The sequence below is a fragment of the Pleurodeles waltl genome, chromosome 5, assembly GCF_031143425.1.
Source record: "Pleurodeles waltl isolate 20211129_DDA chromosome 5, aPleWal1.hap1.20221129, whole genome shotgun sequence".
Lineage (NCBI taxonomy): Eukaryota > Metazoa > Chordata > Amphibia > Caudata > Salamandridae > Pleurodeles > Pleurodeles waltl.
This window is the reverse complement of record NC_090444.1, coordinates 1,862,134,264-1,862,155,630: the sequence shown is the minus strand read 5'-3', so window position 1 is coordinate 1,862,155,630 and position 21,367 is coordinate 1,862,134,264. Positions and strand designations below refer to the sequence as shown.

General features: G+C 46.3%; 1 protein-coding gene across 1 annotated transcript in view; it reads right to left on the bottom strand.

The window, feature by feature from the left end:
- Nucleotides 1–15,903: 15,903 nt before the first annotated feature.
- Nucleotides 15,904–21,367, bottom strand: part of CRIP3 (cysteine rich protein 3) — a 276,234-nt gene continuing 270,770 nt past the window's right edge. Inside the window, exon 9 of the mRNA XM_069236386.1 lies at nucleotides 15,904–17,035. The gene's annotated coding sequence lies outside the window, so the exon portion shown is untranslated. The remainder of the gene's footprint in view (nucleotides 17,036–21,367) is intronic.

Sequence of the window (21,367 nt, the reverse complement as noted above, 5' to 3'; positions counted from 1 at the left end):
ATTCAAGACCCCGGCCAGATGATTTGCCACCAAGCAAATCTGATGGTCCTTTGCCCAGGACCATAGCCGAAGAGCTTCTCTGCAGAGAAGGTACGACCCTACTCCTCCCTGTTTGTTTATGTACCACATCGTGGTAATATTGTCCGTCAGGACCTGTACCGACTGACCACGAAGGGATGGGAGGAAGGCCTTGAGAGCCAGACGTACAGCCCGTAACTCCAACAGATTGATATGAAACACCTGTTCCTCTGGAGACCAAAGCCCTTTGATCTCCAGCTCCCCCAGATGAGCTCCCCATCCTAGGGTGGAAGCATCCGTTATGACCGTGGCCACTGGTGGCGACTGCGCGAACGGCTTTCCCTGTGAAAGATTGTTGCCCGCAATCCACCACTTCAATTCCACAGCAGCATCTCTGGAGATCTTGACAGTACCTTCTAAATCTCCCTTGTGTTGAGACCACTGCCTTCGGAGGCACCACTGAAGAGCCCTCATGTGCCAGCGAGCATGCGTGACCAACAGAATGCAGGAGGCGAGCAGACGAAGGACCTTGAGGACTGGAACTACCGCTCCATTTCAAAACATTGGAACCAATTCCTGAATATCTTGAATCCGCTGAGGCGGAGGAAAGGCTCGACTCAATGTTGAATCCAGTACTGCCCCTATGAACAGGAGGCGCTGAGAGGGCTCCAGGTGAGATTTGGGCACGTTCACCGAAAAGCCCAGGTCGAACAACAACTGGGTTGTTGACTGCAGATGATGCGACACAAGCTCCGGGGACTTGGCTTTGATCAATCAGTCGTCCAAGTAAGGGAATACTGCTATCCCCTTCCTTCTGAGCTCCGCCGCAACCACTGACATCACCTTTGTGAAGACTCGAGGTGCTGAAGTAAGACCAAACGGGAGGACCGCAAACTGATAGTGCTGCGACCCTACCACAAACCGGAGATACTTCCTGTGCGACTTGAGTATCGGGATATGAAAGTAAGCATCTTGCAAGTCAACAGACACCATCCAATCTTCCTTGTTCAACGCCAAAAGCACCTGTGCTAGGGTCAGCATCTTGAACTTTTCCTGTTTGAGGAACCAATTCAAGATCCTCAGATCCAGGATTGGTCTCAACTGACCATCCTTTTTGGGAATCAGGAAGTATCTTGAGTAACAACCTCGACCCTTTTCCTGCTCTGGGACCAACTCTACCGCGCCCTTTGAAAGGAGGACTTGAACCTCCTGTTCTAGCAACAGGAGGTGTTCTTCTGAACAATAAGATGGGCGGGGCAGGATGAGGGGCGGGAACTCCCGAAAGGGAAGGGCGTAGCCTTTTCCCACAATGCCGAGAACCCAAGTGTCCGTTGTGATCGACTTCCACTTGTGGAGAAAATGCTGTAATCTTCCCCCTACAGGAGAGGAGTGAGTGGGAAACGGTGGAAGCCTAAGGCTGCTTCCCCTGCTGCACCCCTCCAGAGGACGAGGAAGAGGCAGAGTGCTGTTGAGAGGCTCCTCTGGTACGGACCCCACCCCTCCCCCTCCCTCTAAATGACCTATAGGGGAGGGAAGAGGCGGGTTGCTGGAACCTCCCCCGAAAGGAAGAGGAATAAGAGCCACGCCCAAATCCCCGAAACCTCCTGAAAATTCTAGAAGAGGCAGAGGAAGAAGGAGCTTGCAGTCCTAACGATTTGGCTGTGGCTCTGCTCTCCTTAAATCGTTCCAAGGCCGAATCTGCCTTGGCTCCAAACAGTCTGTCCCCATCAAACGGGAGGTCCAGCAGGGTCGACTGCACATCCGCAGAGAACCCTGAGTTTCGGAGCCAGGCCTGTCTTCTTGCCACCACAGCCGTGCCCATCGCCCTGGCCACCGAGTCGGTCGTGTCCAGCCCAGACTGGATAATCTGGGTCGCGGCAGCCTGGGCGTCCGAGACCACATCCAAGAGACCCTGGGGAAGCTCCGTAAATGAAGAGGAAATATCATCCATCAGAGCATGGATGTACCTCCCCAGAATGCACGTTGCGTTGGTGGCCTTCAACGCCAAACTGCATGACGAAAATATTTTCTTGGACTGCGCATCCAGTTTCTTGGAGTCTCTGTCTCCAGGCACCGTCGGGAAGGAATCAGGCGCTGACTTTGAGGAACAGGAGGCTTGCACCACCAAGCTCTCCGGCGTAGGGTGTCTAGAGAGAAAGCCAGGGTCAGATGGTGCAGCTCGATACCTCCTGGCCACAGCCCTATGAACAACCGAGGAAGACACCGGCTTCTTCCACACCTCCAACACCGGATCCAGCAAAGCCTCATTAAATGGCAAGAGAGGCTCAGCTGCAGCAGAGGCCGGATGCAATACCTCTGTCAGCAAATTCTGCTTCGCCTCTGCCACCGGCAAAGGCAGGTCCAAAAAGCTCGCTGCCTTCCTCACCACAGCATGAAAGGAAGCCGCCTCCTCCGTATATTCCCCTGGAGATGAAAGGTCCCACTCAGGGGAAGTGTCCAGCCCACTGGCTGTATCCAGACCATGCAGTCCGTCTCCAGAGTCCTCAATCTCTCCCTCCTCTAAGACTCGCTGGTACTCCTGCTCTTCTAAAAGACGGAGAGCACGCCTCCTCGAATGAAGTCTCTCCTCGATACGCGGAGTCGACATGGCCTCCGCCGACGTCGAAGAACGGCGCCGATCTCCAGAAGCATCTGACGCCGCGTCCGGCGCCACAGGCAGCTTCGGCGCCGAGGCAGGAGCCGGAGGACGAGGTCTTGGAGCCGATGGACCAACCGGAGTCACAGGGCAAAATCCTGACTTCGACGGAGGGGCAACCTCCGGGGCCGAAACATCCGAAGCCACCGGAGCGGCCACCGACGCCGGCACCGAGCCCACATTCCCAAAAGGGAGAAAGGGCATAAAGGGTGCCGGCCGAAGAGGCGCAGGATCACCCAACGAAAAGGCCAAGGGCCCCGAAGGACCAGCCGGAGCAGCTCCTGGAGCCATCTGCTAAAAGATGGTATACATCGCATTAAGAAACGCGGTACTATCGGCTCCAGGAGTGGGAAAAGCCGGATACTGGGGTGCCTGGATCGAGGGCGACCCCGACGCCGGCCTCGACGTCTGCGACGCCGGAGAAAACACAAGAGGCTGCACCACCTCAATCACTGACGCCTGACCAGGCGAAGTCGGTGACGCCGGAGAGGGCAACGGTGTCGATGGATGCGACGTGACCGTGGGGCTGACCTCCCAAGTCCTCCGACGCCGAGCCGAATGTGACCTTGAACGAGACTCCTTGCTAGAATGACGTCGTGAGTCTCTACGGCGCCGGGAGTCTCGATGACGCCGGTGAGACCTTGGCGAAGAAGACTTCTTATGATGTTTCTCCTTCTTCTTTGACTTTGCCATGAATAACTTGGCCTCACGCTCTTTGAGGGCCTTCGGATTCATGTGTTGACATGAATCGCAAGTCGAGACGTCGTGGTCGGAGCTCAAACACCATAGACAGTCGGAGTGAGGATCTGTAACTGACATCTTGCCCCCACACTCTCGACAGGGCTTGAAACCCGACTTCCTCTGAGACATTATTACCGCAGAGAAGACTACGCAGCAGACAATACACTGTAACCACGAAGGTAACAGTAGCTCCCTCGAAGATAACCGTTTCGAATGCACGGAAAAAAGGGAACTGTCATCGGCACGTCGGCGAGGACCTCTTATTGCCTGTATGACGTCAGACGGCGTCGCGTGGGCTAGAGTGACGTCCTCGTCGACGTGCAGAGACTAGTAAGAAGATTTCCGTCGAATGCTGGCGCCATGGGAGTATTCATCAGGCGAGGAATCCACAGGTAGTTGTATCCATCAGAAATAGCTTGATTCCAGTCTAGGTGTATGAACACACAGAACTTGAAGCTCACTTACACCATGCCAAGGTGATGGCAACAAGGAACACAGTTTTGATGGTAAGCAGCTGTAAAGAACTATGGAGCAGCTTGAATAAAGTACACATCAGATAAGTAAGGACGAGGTTGCGGTCCCAATGGGGCATCACAAAAAGAGAAAGGAGAAATAAATGTTTCAGCCCTTTCAAAAAGGGTCATCATAACGGGGGGGGATTTAAATAAGGAGGGCTGATCAGGCAACCGTAAGAAGGCCAAGAGGGTCGAAAGATAACCTTTTCCCAGAACAAGGCCGTGCCTGGCGAGAGACAGAATTAACAATACAATAAAACATTGGACAGCTTGGCCTGTAGGGGTCAATCAGGTTAGCACTGAACCAAACCACAAATTTGCCCCAACAGGTGCATGCAGTTTTTGTCAAGAGACCCATGGCTGTCAAAATGACACCAATCATCTTCGGAGGAAGGTCAAAGGTGTTCAACTGTCACAGCACAATCTCCAAGTATGAAGGAGGAGGTTGCAAAGGCAGGGGTGGTTCTCCCAAAAGGGTAGTCTGATCTTAGGACAGCTGCTCAAGCCAGGAAGTACTGCATACCATACTCTCCGTGCCCAGATTGGTGCCAGAAACCAGAAGCCTCTGATTTCCACCTCTACCAGATGGCCGTCCCAGCCAAGAAGGGTTGCATTGGCCATCACTGTCAACTCTGGGTGAGGAAGGGAGAGAGGCCTGTCTCTGGCCCAATTGTAGTCCAGTAGCCTCCATATCCAGTCTCCTCCAAGATTTGGACATGGTCGGAGAGGACCCCTTGATAATGGGCCCACGGGGGCCTCAGATCACAGAGTCTGCATGTCACCTGGAGTGGTTCGACCAGCAGGATGCAGGAGGCCATAAGTTCCAACAGCCTCAGAGTCGACCGCACTAAAACCCGAGACGGAGGCTGAAAGATCAGGATCATAGCCTGAATGTACTGAGCTCTTCCACATGGGTGTAAGTGCACAACTGAACCGAGTGCAGAATGTTTCCAATGAAAGGGAGCATTTGAGGAGTTAGTTGTTACTTCGGCATGTTGATGGTGAACCCCCAAAGACAGGAGGGTCGCCGTAGTCTGGAGGTATTTGAGGACTGGCTCTGGTGAGCCCACCTTCAACAGCCAGTTGTTGAAGTAGTGGAAGACAGGCACAACTGACCTGTAAAGGTGTGTTGCCTCACTGCCATACTTTTGTGAACACCCAAAGTGTGCTGGTGAGACCCACAGGGTGCAAAACTAACTGAAAATACTCCTCTCCCACCACTAACCACAGGTAGTGCCGGTAGGATGGGAATATGGAAATAGGTGTACTGCAGATCCAGTGCTTCCATCCAGTCTCGAGGGCAGACAAGACCTGGACCAAGGTGAGCTTTTTGAATTTCTCCTTGTGGAGGAAAAAATTGAGAGGGTGCAGGTCTAGAGGAAGTCAAGGACTTCAATCCTTCTAGAGCACCAGAAAACAGCAGGAATAGCAACCACGTCCTACTTCTGGTGCAGGTAACCTTTCCGTAGCCCTTCTGGCCAAAAGGGCTTGCACTTTATGCCGCAAAATGGAAAGATTGTCTTCCGTTAGCTGTGGGGTGGGAGGTGCAACGGGGACAAAAGGAAGGGCAGGGCTTCAATGTGATCTACCAGCCTGGACACTGTTGGTGGATTCTGCCACCCACCAGGTGATTGTGACCCTGCAAGGTTACACTAAAGGGTTTCGGGAGGTAGGGCTGCAAGGGGGGAGGGATGGTCAACTGGGCGGCATGTTGACCGTGGCTATGGAGCTGTGGGCACCAGAGCCTATCTTGTGAAACTGCTGTGCTCCCTGCTAGGGTAAGATAGGGTGGGGGAAGGAATACCTTGGCGGAAGCCACAAAAGGAACATGGGAAGTGTTGCTGGTGAGGCTGGGCAGAAAGGCCAAGAAAGCAAGTTGTAGCCCTACTTTTTAATAAGTTTCAACTGACAACTCAGCCTCTGCCGCCAGTCCCCCCCAGCCCCCCCCCCCCAAAAAAAGGGAGTCCAATCAAATGGCATGCCCATTAAGGAGGACTAGATGTCACCGAAGAGCCCAGTGGAATGTAGCCATGCATGCAGGAGCAAGGCAACACTGATGCAAATAGACCATCTGATGGAGTGGTTGATGCCCAAGTCACAGCAAAGTGTGACCCTGGCCGCATCAAGACCATCCTGAAAGGCCTGTAACAAAACAGGGAGATGTTTCTTCAAGATGACGGGGAGGGTTGGTTCAGATGGTGGAGGGTGCTCCACAAGATGGTTGCTGTGACAAAAGCTGGATTGCCTGTAGCAGGGCGATGGTATTGAGCTATCTGCCAGTTAACTGGAGGGCCGGTCCAAGGTTTAACCCAGGCACATTGTAGAATATCGGTCAAGGCCTCATTAAAAGGGAGGAGGTGCTCAGAAGCAGTCTGGCCAGGCAGCAAGACTTACGTCAGGACATTGGCTTGCACCTCCATAGTAGGAAGCTGGAGGTCAAGGACCTCAGCCACCCTATGTTTAACTGTAGCATAGGACACAAAATCTTCCATTGCCAGGTCAGGATGAGACAAAAGGGCTGACTCCCAGTAGCATTGCAGTCCACTACCTACCTGTAGGTCCTTGCACCAGTTGTTGTCAACATAGGGCTGACTGAGCTCATCACTTTGACCAGAATCGTTGTCCGAGTCAGTGCCAAAAAAGGGAATGCAGGGAATATTGCCAGCCTGGCAGTAAGCAAAGAGCAGAAACTTCAGTAAGATTTGGTTGAGATGTTGCATGTGCATAAAGTCTGAAAGGACACCTGGGGCCATTTATTCTGGTGAAGTTGGCATTGGCGTCGATGTGCCCAGGTGAGGATCGGGCATGGGCATAGGCATAGAGGGCAACATCAGTAATGTAGCTAAAAGGGGAATTGGCACAGAGGGTCCAGCTGGCGCCAAGGACAAACTCGCCGGTGATAACACGTCATAGGCCTCTAGACTCTGTGAGGGAGTTGGTAGGGATCTGAAGAGCTGGGGCATAACTGAATAAAACTCTCCTAATTGGCATGGCATGGCTGAAGACCCTAGAAACTCTAGCTGAATCTGCTTCAAATTCAGCCAACAGACCTTTGTTTGTGACAGTACCTACTGAGTTTAAAACCGGTTGTATTAGGTGACACCCCTTGCACACAATGGAAAATTTGAAAAGTTAACATTTAGTTTGAGAGTAGGTCTGGATCCATGTCTAGAGCCATAGAGGGAAAAATAAAATAAATAAAAACATAAAATAAGTATTAAAAAATAAATATAAAAAATAATAAATAAAAACAAAAATAAAAAGTAAGCATGCACGTGTGGCGCATTTATTGGTCCCGCATGTCACTTCGGGACCATAATTCGCGGAGCCACACAACCCCACCTTCCGGCACATAGAGGTATTATGAAAAAAGTTTCCTGAGGAATATTCAAAAGGTGAGGAATCTATGGCCATAAGTCTCGACCATAAAAGTCAGGCAGTTAAGCTCAGTGACTGGAGGCTGGTGTAGACTACTCCACATAAACATCTGGCCTACACAGAATTTTGAGAGACTAATACAACAGGTGAAGCAGTCTGTGACGCTACTAGTGCATGGGTAATTTGGAGGTATGATTGTGACCATCCTCATTGCATCACCTTGGAAATCACTTTGGTAAAGTAATTTGATCAGAGGAAAAACATTTCCCAAGAACTTGGGTTTGGGGAAATTGAATGCAAAGGTTTGGCATTTTGTGATTCTTTCTGTGACAAACAAGTCAATTTGAGGAGTATTAAAAGCATGAAAGATGTTTTACAGCATGATCGTGTTCAGAATGAGCAGATCTATAGATGTCAGAAAGGTCACTTGCCTGGAACAAATTTCAGATATCTTGCTCTTCCTTTAGAGTGATCTGGATCTTGGTTGTCCTGGCAATGCATCTCCATTGTATTGTCTGTCTGCAGAAAGATGTGCAACGCAAATGCTTGTTATAGACACAATGTGAATGCTAGCTTGACAGTCCTTAGTTCCAACATGTTGGTATGTTTGACTGTAGTAGACTGTCTTCCTTGAGTTGAAAATCCCCCAAATGTGCACCCCAGAGGAATCTGTTACAATCATGGATGCTGGAGGTTTCTGGATCAGGACTCCCTGTAACACGTGTTAATGGTGGATCATAACGAGAGATGATTAAATGGGAGTGCTGGTCATGCTACTTTTCTCCTCAGTCTCCAGCCTTTTCACATGATAGATCAGTGGCTCCCAACCACTTGACTTCTGTGGACCCCAACTTTATCATTGCTGGAACCTGGAGATGCCACAGAATTATTATTGGAATTCAGGGACCACGCGCAGTCATTACTAGAAGCTGGGGACCCCGGCCTAAACATTGTTGAAGATTTGAACCGCAAAAAAATACAGAAAAAATACAGAAACAAACATTCATCATACATGTATGATAACATTTCATTTAATTTGTAATCAAATATACATTCAAAAAATTATTTTATTGGGAAGGCTGGAGCTTTTCTAAACTCAATTGAAGCCACACATCTTCCATACCATATTCTGTTGGATGCACCCACACTCCTCCCACATGTGAATCTGAGGATACTAATTTAAAATGTTCAATTGTACATTTTTCAACTTATTGTATACTTTATTCATCTGTTAATATTATTTAATTTTCTAAGCAGTCGTGGACCCCCTGAGGAGGCTTCACGGACCCCCAGGGGTCCCCGGACAACAGGTTGGGAACGGTATTTCAGAAGAAGTTGCATTTATAGCGTAGGAACCAAGGCAGCACACAAGGCCATGCTCCCAGAAGAGAGGCAACCTTCCATCTTGAGATTTACTTTTTTGATTCATCTGCAGTCTGTTCCAGAAGGAGTAACAACGTAGAATTCAGGCTATGTTGAAGTGCCAGTGCCGAGACACTATTGAAGAGGTAGGCATTGTAGCAGAGTAGACAAAAATGTCCTTCTGCTAGGCCAGCTGATGTCACAACCATGATCTTGGAAAACACCATCAGCACTCATTTGAAGCAAGATTGTAGAAATATGACAATATAGTGCAAATTCCATATCCGAAACCTGAGAAATTGTAACAACTGAAGACAAGGATATGCATGAAGGCATGCTGAAATTTTGTGGATGCCATCCAGAAGTTAAGATGAGGGGAAAATCTGATAATATTTTCATCATCATCCTCTTCACCTATTTACTTACACATCTACAGTCCAGGGAGGGACAGAAGTTGATGCATAAACTATTTTTTTCACTATAAAGCAGCAGGGTAAAAGCCCTTGTTTGCCTTTAGCTTGATGTTATTTTGAAGAAGTCTGTACCTCCTGGGCTAATCTTTTCAGGTGACAGTTTTAACACTATTGGTAGAATGGATGATGATGAAAGGAATCTAATTTGGTATCTACTCTTGACAATATTGAGAACCTAATTGATTGTTACCTTCTCCCACAAGGGAGACCGTGGAAATGTTCCCTTCCCCCACCCCCCTACTTGGCAGGTAGAATAATATCGGCAGCAGTGGAACAGGATGAGAGTTCCTGCTCTTTAGATCTTTCTGAATGTACAATGTCTGTTGTGTCTTGGCATTGCAGTTGTTGTCTCTGCTAAAAGGGAAGATGGAGATGCCTCCGTACTGGGACGTATCCCTTGGTCTGCACTTTTTTACAAGATCCACTAATGCTAGTATCTGAATCTGCTTTCCTCTTCTAAATTCTGTCAAAGACCTGAGTGCAGACAGGGTAGAGTCAAAGAAAGCCAAGTCAAAACTCTTCTGTTGTGCTTGAGAAGAGGCAGGTCTCAGCCATGAGGAACGTCGTAACAAAGAACAAGGCAGACGTAACAAGCCCTAAATATGTCTAAATCTTGGCTGGAAAGGTGGTCTAGTATGAATTCAACATTTTGTTTTGTAATATCTTTAAAGTCTTGCCTGTTCTCTTTGGAAGGAGGTCAATGAAGCAATCTATTTTACTGACAACATGAAAACAGAAGATGTTGCCCTAAAAAAGGAAGCCCATTGCATGGTTACTTCCTGGTTGCATCAATCATCCTACTGTCTTTCAAAGGCGGAGCAGAGGACAAAAATAATGGTGATAAATGTTTCCTTGACACTAGAACACCTACATACTTGGGAGGAGTCTCCATTCAAGGGGAGGATGCCAGATTCTATCTGTCTTCTTTTTCTCCCTCCAAAGTTCAACTGTCTTCACAAATGTCAGTCACAAACGTATGCATTGTCTAGAAGTCATGTGTTGGAAATGGCCTCTCTGAAGGATCACCCCAAAATCTTTTGCCTTCCTCCCCTTCTTTTTAGGACCTTCTTTTTGCTGGCTTTAGGAACTCTGGACACTTTACTATTGCTAACCAGTGCTAAAGTGCACGTGCTCTCTCTAAAAACATGGTAACATTGGCTTATACCCAATTGGCATATTTAATGTACTTGTATGTCCCCAGTAAACTGCACTACATGTGTCCAGGGCCTGTAAATTAAATGCTACTAGTGGGCCTGCAGCACTGATAGTGCCACCCATCAGTAGCCCCTTAACCATGTCTCAGACTTGCCATTGCAAGGCCTGTGTGTGCAGTTTCACCGACACTTCTACCTGGCATTTAAAATTACTTGCCAAGCCTTAACTACCCTTTTTCTACATATAAGTCACCCCTAAGGTAGGCCCTATGTACCCCATAGGGCAGGGAGCTATGTAGGTAAAAGGCAGGACATGTACATGTGTGTTTTATATGTCCTGGTAGTAGAAAACTCCTAAATTCGTTTTCCCCTACTATGAGGCCTGCTCCTTTTATAGGCTAGCATTAGGACTGCCCTCATACACTGTTTGAGTGGTAGATTCTGATCAGAAAGGGGTAATCGGGTCACATTTAGTATGGCCAGAATGGTAATAGAAAACCCTGCTTATTGGTGCGGTTGGATTTTATATTACTATTTTAAAAATGCCACTTTTAGAAAGTGAGCACTTAAACATCTGTGTCTTACAGCCTGTCTCCAATCAACAGCTGGGCTGGTTGACAGCTTCCTTGTGCATTTCACCCAGATAACCACAAACACAGGACACTCATTCACACCTGCACTCATCTGCATACTGAATCGGTCTTCCTGGACTGGAAGGGTGGAGGGCCCGATGCTTACATTTCAAAGGCTAGTGGCCTGCCCTCACACAATGGACTGCCAAACCCCCCCTACTGGGACCCTGGCAGACAGATCTGTAATGAATGGGGAACTTGTGCAATTCAAAACCACTCTTTGAAGTCTCCCCCACTTCAAAGCCATTTTTGGGTCTATAAACTGGGTCTCTGACTCCACCAAATCAGACACTTCTTGACCTGAACCTGCAACCTGCCAAGAGGAACTGCCTGGCTGCCCAAAGGACTCATCTGGACTGCTTTGCTGAGAAGGACTGCTGGCCTGCTGCCCTCCGACTGTGCTCTCCAAGAGCTTGGATTGAGCTTGCCCCCCTATTTTCTGAAGTCTCAGGGCCAAATAGACTTCATCTATTCAGGAAACTCCTTGTGCGCTGAAAAATCGATGCACATCCTGCCAGAAACGATGCACAGCCGAACAGGAATGACACGACCCGACTTCCCGAGTGAACATTCGAAGTAGTGCCTGCCTTGCGACAGAAAATGCAACGCACAGCCTTACCCGATCGACGCACAGCCAAACCAGAAGGACAGCCGGTTCCCCGAGTGGAAAATCAACAGTGCCTGACGTGCAACAGAAAATTCGGCGCATCGACCTACTGGATCAACACACCTATGACTTCTTCCAGCGTACCCAGGATTTCCCCGAATTGTCCCTGGATGTCAAAAAGATCCCGGCATCGCAGCGAGGAACCAAGACTGCGCGCCAAAAAACAACGCAAGCCCTTGCAGAATGGAAAGAAACAATGCATCGTCTGTGCTGCGTAGGAAAATCCGATGCACACCATATTTTTCCACACATCTCCTACCTCTGCGGTCTCCGTGCATGTTATTTGTGACACAAACCAGGTACTTTGTGTAATCAAGAGACAACTGTTGATTTCTAAGATTTAAGACTCTAAACTTGCAAAAGTGATATTTCAACTTACGCTTATTGGATATTTATCGTTTTGACCTTATTTTATACAGATAAATATCAACTAATTTTCTAAACCTGTGTGATGTATTTATGTGGTGTTTCCACTGTGATACTGAATAATTTACTGCACAAATACTTTACACATTGCCTTCTAAGTTAAGCCTGACTGCTTTGTGCCAAGCTACCAGAGGGTGGGCACAGCATAATTTCGATTCTATGTGACCTACCCTGACTAGGATTATGGTCCCTACTTGGACAAGGGTGTATACCTCTGCAAACTAGAGGCCCATTTCTAACATCATGGAAGTAAAAACACCAAGTGTTTGGCTTGAGGTTTAGGCAGCGGTCTCAAAGATGGTAGAGGTCTTGTAAAATGGGGCTGAAGCCTCTTTTATAGAAACATTATTGGTAATTTCTTGAATGGTGATGATGTCATCAACTGAAGATACCCTGTGAGGAGGGAGAGTCTCAGGTCTTGACCAAGATTGTGCTCATGTGTGATTATGAGGAGAGATGGACCTTCAACCTGAATAGGGTTGTCCTCAGCCATTAGAATGAGATCTCTCCTGTGGAAATCTGTTGCTTTGCAGGTAAATGTTTGATACTCTTCCATATCCTCAACATTCTCACTCAATAATGGTATACAGCAAACACTGACTATACTAAGCAGCTACCAGTAGTAAAGAACAAAATAAAGCATAAACATTGGGTAAATATTTACTTGTGGAAGTATGCTACTGTTTGATATTAGAAAGAATTCCAGGAGACGCAAAAACAAATTGCTAAAAAGTTCAACATTCCATTAAACTTCTGGCCAGTGGTCTAAGTACCTCCACCAGGAGTGAGGTAGCAGATTAGGGTAACCAAGATCTCCCCATAATGAAACGCCTAAAGAACTGGTTAAGCACATGCAGCCTATAGAGTAAACAAGCTACTTACCTATATTGTTTTCTGAGAGGTCTGAGTGAACTCTAAGGTGTGTCCGTGTTGCACTAAATCTAGCACTCACTGATCTGTGGTAATAGTTTTCTAGTGGCTGTGATATTTGGCCTCGTCCACCCACTAGAAACAGGGGCAAGGGATGAAGTTGTGATTAGCACCCAAAAGCTGTTAATGGAGTCTGGAAGCATCTTGGCATCTTTGTTGTGCTGCTGCTCTCTTGCTTGGAGGTTGTCTTGCATAGGGCTAGCGGTGGAGTTCTGTACTGTTTTGAGTACAAAGTTGCTGAGAAACCCTTTTGGAGTTGATTGTATGGCTGGTATCTGTAGAACTGAGTGTCCACTGTAAGAAAACTACATCTATGTCTATGTCTGCAAAAATGTTGAATATGCCACTGCTTTAGAATTCCTAGGGATTTTGCTGTTTGTGTCTATTTTGATGCATTCAAGCACATCATTGATTAGTTTGCCAAATAAAACTTCTCAATCGTAGGACATACTTACAAATCCTGGCCTGTACCTCAAGTCAGTAAGATATTGCCTTGGACCATTCCTGCCTCCTCAAACAGTGGCTCCAGCAAGTTGGCAAAAGCAGATGTTCTCTTCTAGTAAAATAGCTTTGGCTTTGTCCTTGTCATCAGGCAAGAACTCCAGGGATGCCCCTAAATTGAACCACACGAACGGGAAGTTCTCACAGTTGTTGCAGCCATTGCAGAAAATCATTTGCCCACACTGCTTAGTCATCTTCCCTCTCTGTTTCTTGGAATTGTGCAAGGTGTTGTATGGTTTCTTGAGTCTTGAAGTAGCTTGCATGACCACAGTCAGGACAAGGGGGACTGATAGGGCACACTGTGCAGAGGGCCCAGACAACCACACATTGGTTTACAGGAGTAAAAACTAGACCCCCTAATGCTCAAATTTTTATGGCAGCTTGGTCAGGCAGTCAGTCCAATCTTGGAGAAGGGCAAAGCAATTGTTGTACTTCCAGTATCAATCTTGCAACTCACACACTCAACAAAATGACTTGAGATCAATTTATACAAATACGTCAGATTTTTATGAACATTTTAAGAATCATGCAGGTCCCTTTTGAATGTCGAGGTCGCAAGGTGTGGGGGACCCTTGGCACACAGCTGGTTCTTCAATGCAAGCCACAGGGTGGCCGTGTGCGGAGATGTGCGTAAAGGAGCCCTTAGAAGCAGAACCTAGGTTGGTTCAAGGGTCTTTTGCAGGACAACGTGGGAACTCTAGCAGGAGGTCCGGGTTGCCGCTGAAGTCCCTTGACCGGGGCTTCCTCCTAGTTCTTTTACAGTCCCGGGTGGGCTTTTTTTCCGAAGCTAGGTAAGCAATACCCAGGGCATCGGTGCAGTGCCACCAAACTTGGCACACTGGCAAGGTTTTTCTTCGCAGTCTTTAGTGTGAAGTTTGGTCGAGCTGTCACGTCCAGTTCCGGAGTTAGCAGGCGATCAGTGAAGTCGACCTCACTGGTTTGTAGGTTCCTTGTGGATTTAGAGTGGTACCTCCACTCCGGAGGGAGTTATCTGGCAGTTTGCAGAGCCTGGAGGTCCTCTGGGGTTCTTTACAGATGTTCCAGTTGTCCAGCAGCTCCTGGATGGGTCCAGGGTGCAGCAGGCAGGGTTTGGCATCTTTGCTTTGTGCAGCAGGTCCACAGTTCTCTTGCCTTGGCTCTTCAAGTTGCTGGACTTCTTCTGTCCGTCGAATCTGAGTTCTTGGTCTAGGGCTGCCCACTGAATACTGTATTTAGTGGAATGTTTGAAGGGAACCTGGTAGTGGCCATTGGGCCACCTACCCTAGAGTAGCTACACCCACTAAGTGACCACTTCCGGTGGGCAGAGGCCACTTCCTTACACCCGATTGCCTTTTTTCCTTCCACCCAAGATGGAGGAAAATTAAATGGAGGTCACCTTGCATGCAACACCTCATGCTAGCAGGGGGCACTCCTGTTCTTTGAGTTTCCCCCCCATTGCTCCCACCAAAAGTGGGGGGGTTTGCAACCAGGTGGCCATCTGCAGCAGGCCTGGGGGTAGAGTTTCCAGGACGGTAAGCCCTTTAAAGCTCGCCAGCAGAAAGGTACACATTCCTGAGGGAGGGGGGAGTTGGCACCTCAAACCAGGAAGGGCTTTGTTCTGAATCCCAGAGGGCAGAGTCCCTCACCTTAGGGATGCAGACTTGTGTCTGGAGGTGGCAGGATAGATGTGACCGGCCAGCAACTAGGGTAGCAAGCTTTTACAGGGAGCACCGCTGAGGTAACCCCTGGGTACATTCTACAATAAATCCAACATGGGTACCAGTTTGGATTTAGCATTCTGAGCTGTTTCATAACAAACAACCCAGGGCTCAGAATAGCCATCATGTAGTTGTGAAACTCCTACTGACCAGTGTCAAGCACATGCATTTAAAAGGGCTGCTCTGTTCACTCACTATGTCCCAGGTTTAGCAAGGATACAGTGGGGGCATATTGCTAATGCAGCTATGCCCTCACACACAGTATAGTGTACCCTGCCTTAGGGCTAGAAGGCCTGCCAGAGGGGTGACTTACCAATATTGTATGCAGTATGTAGTGGACAGGGCACACATGCAGTGTGCCATGTAGAGTTTGCATTTTAGGTTTGCATCAGGACACTCAGCCTGCAATGGCAGTGCTGGGGGCATCTGGATGCATGGCCCTAGAGGGTGGCACAATCAGTACTGCTGCCCTCAGGGGCCTACTTAGTACCCCATACCCTGGGTACCTAAATATCATTTACTAGTGACTTATGGTGGCAGCTAAAGGTGTCTCCAATTGTGCCAATACATAAAAACTGTTTTGAGGAAGAGATCTGGCCTTTTTGTCAGACATGACTATTGATGGGTTTGATAGTTTTCTTACTAGTAGTAGAAAGACTACTGAACACAGCTTGAACTGCAATCAGTGATGCACATTGTAATTAAACTGGCAGTTTTTAAAAGGGAGAGGTTTGACAGATAACACCATCTAAATGTGCTTGAGAAACTTTATTACTATGAGTGAAAACACCAAAAATAAATCTTATGAAAATGCAATTCTATGAAATAAAAAGTGTAAAGGAAACTTCCAGAATAAATGGTACTCACTGGCATACAGCTACACTTGCATGAACCATGAAAGAGAGCAGGCTCAACTCTAGCATAAATACCTGAAGGCATGAAAGGCTTCACAAAGCCTTGAACTTCACAAGTGTGTTCGAGGAACCAATAAAGCGGTCATTCTTTCTATTAGATTGGGTGTAACAAGATCTGTTTCCAAAAGAACACTGTTGTCTGAACAAGTACACTCAGAGTGTGCCAGATTAACTTTCTTGGAAACAACTGAATTCATTCAGTTGTTTAACAGCATGGCGCACCCAATTATCTAAAATCAGGTGCATGTGTTTTATCCTAGTCAATTTGCCTTGGTGTAGACAGTGTATTTCTGCTGAAGTACAATTAGATACAACAGAATACTGACTCATGGCTAGGTACAGTCAAGACAACTTAAATCCAAGGCTGTTTTCAGTAAAAGGCACTGGACAGAACGTGAACATTTAACACAGCCAACGGTGGTGTGTCTTGTAGTCTCTGACTGGGAGCCTTGTTTCTCCTTTTTCTTTCCACTTTTCTACGCAAATACATCAATGCAGAAGACAACTACTTAGGTCCCTTGTAAAGCAACTTAATTAGAACATTATAAAATCTTCAGTATGGTAAATCACAGCAGAAATCGTACATGCTGCTTTGTCCAGAGCTGGTTCCGTGAGTGCACTTCCAGTGTTTGACGACCAGCTCCAATATTCATGGGATGCATCTTGGTGGCCCTCAGGTGACATGTCCTCTGTATTAAGTGACAGCTTTAATCTTTCACATCCTCAATGCTTTTCTATATTAATGACATCAAGGTGTCTCAAAATTAAGGCAACGTAACTTAACAACAGTTGGCCCTCCAGCAGCCATGGAAAGGTCCAATGTCCTCCGAAAGCATGACAAATGTGATAAAGGTGCAGTCCTGAGCAGCAAGTCTTCATAATACTGTAAAAGAGGGTAAGTGCATCAGCTCTTTCAGAGTCCACAGACTGAGCAGCCATCTCCAACACCAACTCACCAGGGGGCAGAAGGCCTAGGATAAGACGAGAAACAAAAACATGAATTTCTAGGCATCAAAAGCTTTAATTTAGACATCGTGTAAACTTACAGACCAGCATGACTGCACTGGTGTATGGCCACTATGTTTAACTGGACCAGTAGATCAACCGAAGGGTATCCCTGACACTTAATGCAGGACCAGAAAGGGCTTCCACAACTGTTTAGTTGTATGAGAGTACTGCACTGTCCTGGTTTATATCTTACATGGTGAATCACATTCCAGCATAAAAAACACAACCCTCCACTGTCCACTTAATTTAACAAGCACACAAAGCTCACCGGCTGGCTTCTTTATATTTGAAGTGCTTAATTGATTGGAGAGTGCATGCGTTTGTGTGAGAGGGAGAAAGTGAAAACAAGCTGGATGAATGTGTGCGACTGATCCATCACATGCACTTATCTCACCTATTAATTCATCTATGTACTCACCCACTCATCAATACAGCCCCTTGTCCATCCACTTAGTCACACATCTGTATATCCACTCAATATTCCTTGCATTCACCCACTCACCAAAGCTCACAAATGCATACAAATTCTGAAAACATGGAAGCTTTTTTTTTTTTTTTTTTAAAAGACCATGTTATTGACTTTGCAACCCTTTTTTGCTCTTCCATAGACTGTAAACAGTTACTTACCTCTAATCCCTATCCGCCACACACGGACCATAGGACAATTATTTAGACAATGTTTCTTATGAAAGAAAATATGAATATAAAAATATGCTTATAGGAACCAACATTTCATTTTTGGGTTTAAAAGTACATCAAATTGGTCAAAATAAATATGTAATACTTTTGGCTGAATCACCACTGTTCAAATTGTGTTCAAAGCAAAACAATGGAAAACAGTAGCGTGTAACAGTCTGACTGCTCAGTGCCAACTTCCTAGGCACTGAACTTCAGTGCAAAAAGCCTACAGATGAAAACATTCCTTCACTATTTTCTTTATTTCTGCATCTTCGTGCTTCCCATGCCACTGGATTCAAGCTAGCCTGGCTGATGAGGGGTGAAACCCCGAAACCGGTCCCAGGATGCTTGTTTCCAGTCCAGGGAAGACCTGGCCTGGCAGTTCGGGCTGGACTGTTCCCATGGGGAACAGGGTCAAGGCTGATTTGCATATGGCTGGGTCCAAACTGGAATGGCATGGGCAGCAAAAAAACGATGGATTAAACCCAGATCTGTGACTGGGGGAGAGTGTTTGCATTGTCAGCACTCCGTCCATCATTCTTTTGTGTTGTTAATTTTACCCTTGAACAATCTACACAAACAACGCCCTGCTGAATTCAGAGCTGCTCTCAGTTTTCAGAAGTGCACAGCCTTGTGTTCATTCACAGCTGTAACACCTCATTCCACCACAAAGTGCAAGTAGGTAGAAGTAGCACAGGGACATGACATACTCACCTCTAACTACAGTTCTCCAGTACTGGTATGTTTCAAAAATTCACATGCTGGCATCATCCCAGTCGTTGCAGTGGGAGTCTCACAGTATCTTAACGCAGTAAATGCCATAACCATAGGCTACAATGCAATAGCTAAACTATGGCTTTTTTTTTTTTTTTTTAAACAAAAATACAAAAAAAGGACCAAACTTGAACGATAACCAATCAGGCAACAGCACACTGTAGAACACTCACAAGAGAGGCTGAGTTCCTTAGGTTTGCGAGCACAAGTGTGATTAGAGTTATCCTTGGCTAAATAAGGGACGCCTCTCAGGGGAGGAGGGTGGGTCGCATGTGAATCTATGAAAGATACCAATAGTTTCTTACTGTAACTCCATTTCTTTTGTAGCCGAATTTCCATGATAAGTCATAAGCGTTGAATAGTCCCACTCACGTACGGGGACCCCAGAGCAGTTAGTTAATAGATCTTCTCAAGTGGAGATTTTCGCCGTTTAGGAAGGCCTGTAAAGACACTAAGAGAAATAATGCAGCCTACGTACATAGCCTACCCTGGCCGAACTCCATGTCAAAAAAATGGCCAGTACATTAAAGTACGAGATTAATTCGTAAACAGAATGAATCTCTGTTACAAACCCTTTTTATGAAAGATGGAGTAGGACAGAGTAGCCTTATAGGCTGCCAATATATGGCTAAAATAGAGGTTGTGCCCTTAAGAACCTAGAGACCAACAGTATCCCATCATGCTCAGCTGTTGACAGTTGCTTAATTTCTTTTTGAAGGCGAAGTGAGACATAACTAGCGAACTACATCAATTCTTTTGCAAGATCGGATTACTAGCATTCTTTCAGGACAAGATTACACCCGATTCATGCCTTAGACCCATTTCTAGATTTACTCCAAATGCTGTGACACCCAGTGAGATACTCACCTTTTAGAAGGCGGTTTTTAAGGAAACATCCAAGATGAGGAGGCTGAGACCTTTTGACAACCTATCCTCCAGATTACGAATCACCATTAATACCCTGAAGAATGAAGCTGCAATTGTTATCAAGCCAGTTGACAAGGGTGGTGCCATTGTGGTGATGAACTCTTCTGATTAGGAGTGTCTCACTGGTGCGCTAATATAACTTCTAAGTATGTTTTGTGACCACTTCTTTCAACCATTAGTTCAACAGACACCATCGTTCCTGAACGACACCTGGGTGGTCCTTAACCTGATCGAGGAGACAAAGCATCTACAACAGGTGGACCGCCTAGTGACCTTGATGTGGAAGCTCCATATTCCAACATTCTGAAAGATGCAACATTTGAAACAGTTGACTCCTTACTCAGAAGAGGTCTTTGGACTTCCAACATCCAATGATTTTACCAGAGTGTGCAAATTTAGCACTGAAAAATAACTACTTCCAATATAAGTCACAGCTATACCATCAGATTCAGGGTACATCAGTGGAAGAAAACTAGTTACTTACCTGTAACTGTGGATTTCTTTTTCTTTTTTTTTGTTTTTATATATTGAAGTCAATAGGAGAAACACCTTCAATTGTAGAACTATCAGCCTCTTTAGAAAGAGCCCAAATTTCAGCCAATCAGGCGTGACCACCCCTTTAGAATCCTCAGCACAGAGGCTCAGTCTCTCAGATTTCTCCGCACTAGAGATTACCGGAAACAAACCAAGGAGGTGAGCCCCTCTGGGAGGAGGGTGGGTCGCATGTGAATCTATGAACGATACCAATACTGGAGAACCACAGTTACAGGTAAGTAACTCATTTTCTTCTCCAGTATTGGGGTATCTTTCATAGATTCACATGCTTGAATCAGAACAGCCAGCAGTAAGAAAAAATATTTGATTTCTGTAACACCAATAGTATGCCTGTGTATAACGCATGCTATCTGAACTCATATAGGTAATTAACATTTGCAAATCAACCGCTAACCATATTAGCTATATAAACTATATATATATATATATATATATATATATATATATATATATATATATATATATAAAAATATATACCTACACACACACACACACAGATCTATATACATAAAATTATCCTTCAAACTGTACATAGAGGACGGAGGGTAAGAGGTTATTGGCTCACCTTAAGCAAATAAATGACGTAATACCGCTTGTCCTACCGCAGCATCCACTCTGTCCGTAGCCTCTAGGCAGTAGTGCTGGGTGAAAGTGTGAGCGCGTGTCCATGTTGCCGCCCTGCAGATCTGGTTCAGAGGGACTCCAGCGAACAGAGCTGCTGAAGTGGATACCGCTCTAGTGGAGTGCGCTCTGACACTGGATGATAATGGCTTCTCTGCCAACTGGTGGCACAACTGTATGGCGGAAGAGATCCAGCGCGCTATGGTCTGCTTAGTAACGGCTTTACCCTTATTGATCTTTCCATAACTGATAAATAGTTGCTCAGATTTACGGAAGTCGCTTGTCCTTTGTATATAAAATTTTAAACAGCGTTTAATGTCTAGAGAGTGTAGAGTTCGTTCCGCTGCAGTTTGTGGATTTGGAAAAAATGTTCTGAGAACAACCGGTTCATTTAGGTGAAAAGATGATTGAACCTTAGGTATAAACTTTGGATTAGTTCTCAAAATGACCACCTCTGGCTTGAATTTGAGGAAAGGTGGAGAAATTGTGAAGGCTTGGATATTGCTGACCCTCTTCGCTGATGTCAAGGCCAGAAGAAGGGCTGTTTTAAAAGAAATGAATTTGAGATCCACCCTATGAATGGGTTCAAACGGATGTTTCATTAATTGGGAGAGCACAATGTTCAAATGCCACTGTGGCGCAGGACGATGAATTGGTGAAAACATCCTAAATAAACCCTTGAAAAATTGTTTTATTATTCTGGACGACCATATAGAAGGTGACCGAGACGTCCGTCGGAA